At 48.2% G+C, this 7,500-nt stretch overlaps 1 protein-coding gene across 4 annotated transcripts in view; it reads right to left on the bottom strand.

Moving 5' to 3' along the window:
- LOC137655720 (uncharacterized) overlaps positions 1-7,500 on the bottom strand; it is an 81,987-nt gene that overhangs the window by 43,333 nt on the left and 31,154 nt on the right. The window lies entirely within an intron of this gene.

The following is a 7,500-nucleotide window of genomic DNA, read 5'->3' as shown; positions in this document are numbered from 1 at the left end:
ATATATATATATATATATATATTATATATATTATATAAATATATATATACAGGTATATATATATATATATATATATATATATATATATATATATATATATATATATATATTTTTGGGCTCAAGCCATGTCGTCCTGATGGAAGTTCCTATAGGGTAGCTTCCTAGGGTATATTACAACTACGGCGATATTCCCAGAGAATTTACCTTAAGGTACCAGAATTCTAACTCCTGGAGCGAGTATCCCTCGTGAAAGGGATATCGCGACATATCAGAGGACGTATTCTAGACACGTCACATGGCAATCTACGACCTGAACAGAGATTTCGTCTCGTAGGAGGGAGATTGACGAGATACTAATTCGGGAAAGAAAAAGGGGAGCCGCTCCCAAGGCTTCCCTATCCCCAGATTCGTATGCGTGCCTGGCGCCAATCCTGGCGCCATTTGTATTCCTTTTTGCGTAGCTTAACAACTCGGTGTTTTTTCCTGTTTTTCTCGCAAATCTTGGATTTATTCAGCTTTTCAGGGCTTCTTCGTCTTCGTTGGCCTCGGATAAGTTGAGTATAGTGTCTGTTATGTATAAATGTAGGCTCTTGGTAAAATTTTGAGTGATTAATAGGATTAATCTTTGATACAAGAGCCGTAGCCTACCAGAGGTGTCCTGGACACTGTCACTCGCTAGGTATAAATTAGTTAGTCAGAGTGACATTCCTGGTTGTTTTGCTTAATAAATTTTAGCTATTTAGCTTTACATAGGATTTCCTTTCGTGCTTAGTATTATTTGGCGAAGTATTCGCCATTCTGGCCTACGCTAGGCCATGTAGCCTAGTCGTTTGGTCCTAGTACTTAATGCATGATTTTGGTTTTTCCGAGTGTAATTAAAATTTTATTGAAGCTTTAGGCTATATTTTATACATTTTAGACTGTGTGGAATATTTCCAAGATTGTATACGTGAGAGTTTCGGTGAATTAGGTAATCGATTCTCTTGGTGCCTAGGCTAATTGCTTATGGAGCCTTAGTATACTTTATTATTCTCCCCGGTTGCTTTCTTTTCTTCGGAGAAGGTATGCAATCCCTTTCCCTCTGTTTAAGCCTTGGGCTTATCCCTAAGTGGTTTTTTCCGAATTTATTTTCGATAAAACTATACTAGGGTGTTACTGTACCTTCCTGTTCCAGCAAAGTCTGGTTCAAAGAGGGACAGAACAACAGAGTTTTTAGTCTGAGTCCGTGTTGTCTGGCTTGGGGCAGAGTCCCCCTCGCTGACCTAACACTTACAAAGGGAGCTTAGCTCCCTTAGGTCACTATCGAAGGTTTCTGTAAGTTATGATTCCTTCTTTTGTGATCGACCAGACTAAGTCCTGTTGCTGTTCTCGGGGAGGATAAAATCTTCCCTTGGGAGTAGCAACGCCTTCCTTGCTTTGGTGCTCTGGAAGCTGGCAAGTATTGCTGGCCCTTTCCCTTAGATCTCCCTTAGGCTAAGACAAAGTTCTTGGCTGCGGGTGATCTGTCACTAAAGCAAGGTTGGCAGGACCCTCTTGTCCCTTCCCCCTCTATCTCCGTAATGGCCTAGCCATTACTGTACTGTACCTTGCCGGCCGGCAGAGCTGGCCGGCAGGGGTATTACTGTACTGTACGTCATTCTACTTCTGGACCTAGTATAGGTTGGGATGTGATGTGGAATTGACTAAGCCCATTGCAGTCCGGCAGAGATGCTGGCCGGCAAGGGTCTTATGTTTTCGAGTGCTGCCCGGACCTCTCTTGGTCCCTCATCCATGCCTGCCGGCAGAGCCGGACGGCATTGGTCAAGGAAGCCTGAATTAAGTTTCTCCCCTTCCTTATATGCACTCTTTTGGTTGCCGGGCTCGGGGGGTTGTGTACACTCTTATCCCGGCATCCATTCTATTTTCTTCTAAGTGCTGTACCTGTCCCGGCTGCCGGCCTATGAGGCCGGCTGACGACCTATGAGGCCGGCAGCCGGGCAGGTGTAGTCTTCTGGTTCTTTTGCTGCCGGCTGGCATCGGTCTTGTACCTTTGCCGGCCGGCTTATGTCAGTCCTTGTCTGCCGGTCACCAAGAGTGTGGCCGGCAGCTGGGTACTACCTTGTGTAGTTGCTGGCCGGCAGTCATTGCCGGCCAACACTGGCTGTTGCTGGCCGGCAGCTGCTGCCGTCGGCACAGGCATTTGAACCAGAGGGCTGCCGCCCTATAGCTGTTAAGTAGTATACTTTAAAGCTAATTGTGGTGTGTGCCGGCCGGCAAAGGCAGGCCGGCACACATCCTCCTATACTGTACTAGTATTCTTCTGTATAGCATATACAGTAAGAAGAAAACTATAGTAAAAGTTTAGGTACAGCACTGTATCTTCTAACACTATTTTGTTTTCTTGCACAGCCCTTTGCTGTTGCCTTCAGAGGGGAAGCAGAGTTCTTCCCCGTCTATTATCCAGGATTTTAAAATCATTGCCTAGGTGTGAGCTCCACCTGTTTCCTCTGGAAACCTTGCATTGGTTACTCTAGTAGAGATAAACCATTTTGATTTTATTATCTGGAAGGCTGCAACAATGGGTTGTGAGGGAAACACAAGTGTGTGTCTTTCCTTTATGAATTGTTATGCTATACTATGCATATCCAGTGATACATAGTTCACTTGATACTCATGGAAATTTTTTCTCTTTACAGGAGGACCCTCCGAAGTGCGGAAATGTTTTCTGCAATGTCCGCAGCAAGAACCTCTGCGGACATGAGTGTTGTAGGAGACACGCAGCATGCGCTGTCTCCAAGGATGATCTCCAGTATTGGGACCCTCAGGTATGTACTGTATGCACTAACCTGATTACTGAGGCTTTTGATTCCCCTAGAACGGCGGAATCAAGGGATATAGCTAGGGAAAAGCTTCGTACTTGGGTAAGGGGCTTCAAGAAGAACACCTCTGGCCCTTATCTTCCAAGTGAGAAGATGAGGGCGTATCTTTTTCCCCAGGCATCAGCTGAAGCAGTGATTCCCCAGCCTCAAGAGGAGATCCCTCAAGATCAAGTCCAGGTGGACGAGGAAGTCGCAGATGCGATGCAAGACATCCAGTTGTGTGACAGGATGTCTGACCTGGACGAAGGTTTGGAAGAAGACCTCCTGGCAGAAGGTCAGGATCAAGTTCAAACCCCGGATGTCGTAGAGGATGGGGTCGACGAGGTGTCGGCTACTCCGGTTCAGATGCCGGAGCCCATCCCCTCAACATCGGCTGGTCTCCCAGTAGAACTGGGACAGGCCCTCTCTTCGATTGTTGGAATGATCCAACAAAGGCAGAAGGAGAATCAGGAGAAGGCGGCTGCAATGGAACTGCGTATGCAGTCCCTAGCAGAATCACATGGGCCCCAGAAAAGGCTCAATGTGAAAGACCTTCCCATATGCTCAGATGCTAACCCATGGAGGTATGCTGAGCACATGCCAATGACGACTGGTAAGATCGTCATTTCGGATAAGCTGGGTTCAGTTCCCCTAGAGGAGGTAGAATTCTGGCCCAGCAAGGCATCATATCCGGACTGCTATGTCCGGCTGAGAAAAGAACCAGCTTCAAGGGAGGAGACAGAGCCGAAGGAGGTCATTATTATGGACCACGCTAAGGCTCAAGCCCTACTTTCATCCTCGATGAGAGAGAGGGGCTTCTCGAATTCGAAGGTAGCTGCATTGAGCAAGAAGCTCCCTTCTTTTGTGTCGTCTCCTGATAGAGCCTTCCCCTTTTTACAAAAAGGGTTTGCGGCTGTCCTAAAGGCAGTCGAGGCCGGCAAGCCTTGCCCCTCCCTGGAGGAGTGTAAACCCTTGTCGCTGGCTCTGCCTATGGACCACAAAGACTGGAAGGATGTCCATCTGACATTCTCAGTGGGAAAGTTGGAGGCTGATATTGCCGGACGGCAATTCGGCGAGGACCTCCCCAAGCTGCCCGAATCTCTTTTACGAAGAGAGTTCGAGACCAAAGAAAGACTGGCTGCCTCAATGTCTCATCAGACCACTCTTGAGACAATGGCAAGTGACCCTAAGGTCCATGAAATGTTCATGGTAGTGGCTAAGTCTCACCTAGCCACAGTGACGAAGGACCTTTATGGCTTCATCAAGGCAAGGAGAGCTTGCAGGGAGATCGTGTTCGCCGGGGCTTCGGTGAGACACGAACCAAGGAAATTAATCTCCTCCAACATTTGGGGAAAAGACCTTTTCCCTACCGATGTGGTCAAAGAAGTTGTTGATAAGGCCGCCGTGGAGAATAGAAACCTTCTCCAGAAGTGGGGCCTGGTGATCAAAAGAAAATCTTCCCCGGATGAGGGTCCTCAACCAAAGAGGAAGAATATGAAGACTAGGCTACCATTTCGGCCAGCCAAGCCTTATAGACAGCAACAGCAACTGCAATTGCCATTGCCTCCAGTGCCCTAGATGGTGGCACAAACCCCGACTGCCTTTCAGTGGGTACCCCAGGCTGTGCCAGGTCAGTCAACCACATTCGCCCCAACGTTCGAAGGACAGTCTTCTTCCTTTCGTGCAAAACCTAGAGGAGCAGCCAGAGGCTCGTCTAGGCGCCCCTCAAGGGGAAGGGGATTCAGAGGTGGTCGTGGTCAGGGAGGCAAGACCTCAGGACGGCAGTCCAAGTGAAATGATACCGGTAGGAGGGAGACTGATGAAATTTTGGGATCGCTGGACCTTCGATCCCTGGGCCCAAAGCCTACTCAAGAATGGACTGGGTTGGAGCTGGTACAGCACTCCACCCCCATGCCTTCGGTTTTTCCAACACTCCACCCCCATTTTGGAGGAGTACGTTCAAGAACTGTTGGAGAAAAATATGATCCGAAAGGTGAAGTCCATCAAATTCCAAGGGAGGCTATTTTGTGTTCCCAAGAAAGACTCGGAAAAGCTCAGAGTCATTCTGGACTTGTCACCACTCAACAAGTTCATAGTGAATTGCAAATTCAAGATGCTAACACTACAACACATAAGGACCTTACTGCCCAAGAGGGCATACTCAGTCTCTATAGACTTGTCAGACACCTATTGGCACATTCCAATCAGCCGTCGACTCTCCCCATACCTAGGGTTCAGGCTACAACGGAAACTGTACGCCTTCAGAGCCATGCCATTCGGGCTAAACATAGCCCCAAGGATTCTCACGAAGCTTGCGAGCGCAGCTCTCAAACAATTACGCCTAAAGGGAATTCAGGTAGTAGCCTACCTGGACGACTGGCTGGTGTGGGCAGCATCCGAGACCGAATGCTTGCAAGCTTCCAGTCAGGTGATCCAGTTCCTAGAGTACCTAGGCTTCAAGATCAACAAGAAAAAGTCTCGACTTTCTCCATCCCAAAAGTTCCAGTGGCTGGGAATCCACTGGGACCTTTTGTCACACAGTTTCTCCATCCCAATGAAGAAAAGGAAGGAGATAGCGGGCTCTGTCAAGAGACTTCTAGATTCCGAAAGGATATCAAGACGCGAACAGGAGAGGGTACTAGGCTCTCTCCAGTTTGCTTCAGTGACAGACCCAGTGCTAAGAGCACAGCTAAAGGATGCAACCGGAGTTTGGAGAAGGTATGCATCAAACGCGCGAAGAGACCTGAGAAGACCAGTGCCGCCTCGGCTACGTACTCTTCTCAGACCTTGGTCCCAAGCCAGACATCTAAAGAAGTCGGTTCTTCTTCAGCCACCTCCCCCGTCGATGACGATTCACTCAGACGCCTCAAAGGAGGGATGTGGAGGTCACTCTCATCGGAAAAAAGTCCAGGGGACTTGGTCCAAGCTATTCAGGACCTTTCATATAAACTTTCTAGAAGCAATGGCAGTGCTCCTTACCTTAAAGAAAGTCTCCCCGCGTCACTCGATCCACATAAGATTGGTGACAGACAGCGAGGTGGTTGTGAGATGCTTGAATCGACAAGGGTCGAGGTCACCACCTCTCAACCAAGTGATGTTAGCCATTTTCCGATTGGCGGAAAAGAAGAAGTGGTACCTGTCGGCAGTTCACCTTCAAGGAGTCCGCAATGTGACAGCGGACGCTCTATCCAGGTTCACACCGATAGAGTCGGAATGGTCCTTAGACGCAGTATCATTTTCCTTCATTCTGAATCAAGTCCCAGAACTGCAAATAGACCTCTTTGCGACGAAAGACAACAAGAAGTTGCCCCTGTACGTGTCCCCGTACGAGGACCCCTTAGCGGAAGCAGTGGACGCAATGTCCCTCGACTGGAACAGATGGTCCAGGATTTATCTGTTCCTTCCTCACAACCTTCTGTTGAGGGTCCTCAACAAACTGAGATCCTTCAAGGGGGTAGCGGCAATAGTGGCCCACAAGTGGGCGAACAGTATATGGTTCCCCTTGGCGTTGGAACTACAGATGAAGTTCGTGCCGCTACCACATCCAGTTCTGACCCAGCGAGTCCAGAAGTCGACTGTCTGCGCTTCATTACAGAAAACCCAGACCCTGCAGCTCATGATTTTCTCACCCTAGCGGTGAGAAAGCGCTTCGGGATTTCGAAAGCCAGCATAGACTTCCTAGAGGAATACAAGTGCAAATCGACTAGAAGGCAATATGAGTCATCTTGGAGAAAATGGGTGGCCTTTGTAAAGGCAAAGAATCCGCAGGAGATCTCAACAGACTTCTGCTTATCTTTCTTCATCCACCTCCATGGCCAAGGATTGGCAGCTAACACGATTTCAGTGTGTAAATCGGCTTTGATGAGACCCATTTTATTTGCCTTCCAGATCGACCTAGGTAACGAGATCTTTAATAAAGTTCCGAAAGCCTGCGCTAGGCTCAGACCTTCAGCACCTCCAAAGCCCATCTCATGGTCTTTAGACAAAGTTCTTCATTTCGCCTCCCTGTTGAGCAATGAAGAATGTGCGTTAAAGGATTTGACGCAAAAAGTTATTTTCCTATTTGCACTCGCGTCCGGGGCCAGGGTTAGTGAGATCGTAGCCCTCTCGAGAGAGGCAGGTCGTGTTCAGTTCCTGGATGGGGGGGAGCTGAACCTGTTTCCGGATCCTACGTTTCTCGCCAAGAATGAGTTACCCACCAACAGGTGGGGTCCCTGGAGAATCTGCCCTCTGAAAGAAGATGCATCTCTATGTCCAGTAGAATGCCTAAAGGTCTATCTTCGTAGAACTTCAGACTTCAAGGGTAGTCAACTATTCAGGGGAGAAACATCAGGCTCAAATTTATCTCTGAATCAACTCAGAGCGAAAATCACATATTTTATTCGCAGAGCGGATCCTGACAGTACACCCGCAGGTCACGATCCGAGGAAAGTTGCCTCATCCCTAAATTTCTTTAATTGTATGGATTTTGAACATCTCCGTTCATACACGGGCTGGCAGTCTTCCAAGGTGTTCTTTCACCACTATGCGAAGCAAGTAGAGGAACTTAAGAGATCTGTGGTAGCAGTGGGTCGTGTAGTTAACCCTACTGTTTAACTCTGCGAGGAACAGTGGTCTTAATTGGGACGATTAAGTCCAGGGTGAGTGTTTAGGTACATACTGT

Source organism: Palaemon carinicauda, chromosome 16 (genome assembly GCF_036898095.1).
Source record: "Palaemon carinicauda isolate YSFRI2023 chromosome 16, ASM3689809v2, whole genome shotgun sequence".
Lineage (NCBI taxonomy): Eukaryota > Metazoa > Arthropoda > Malacostraca > Decapoda > Palaemonidae > Palaemon > Palaemon carinicauda.
The sequence above is the reverse complement of the archived record's forward strand: the minus strand, read 5'-3'. Positions and strand labels throughout refer to the sequence as shown.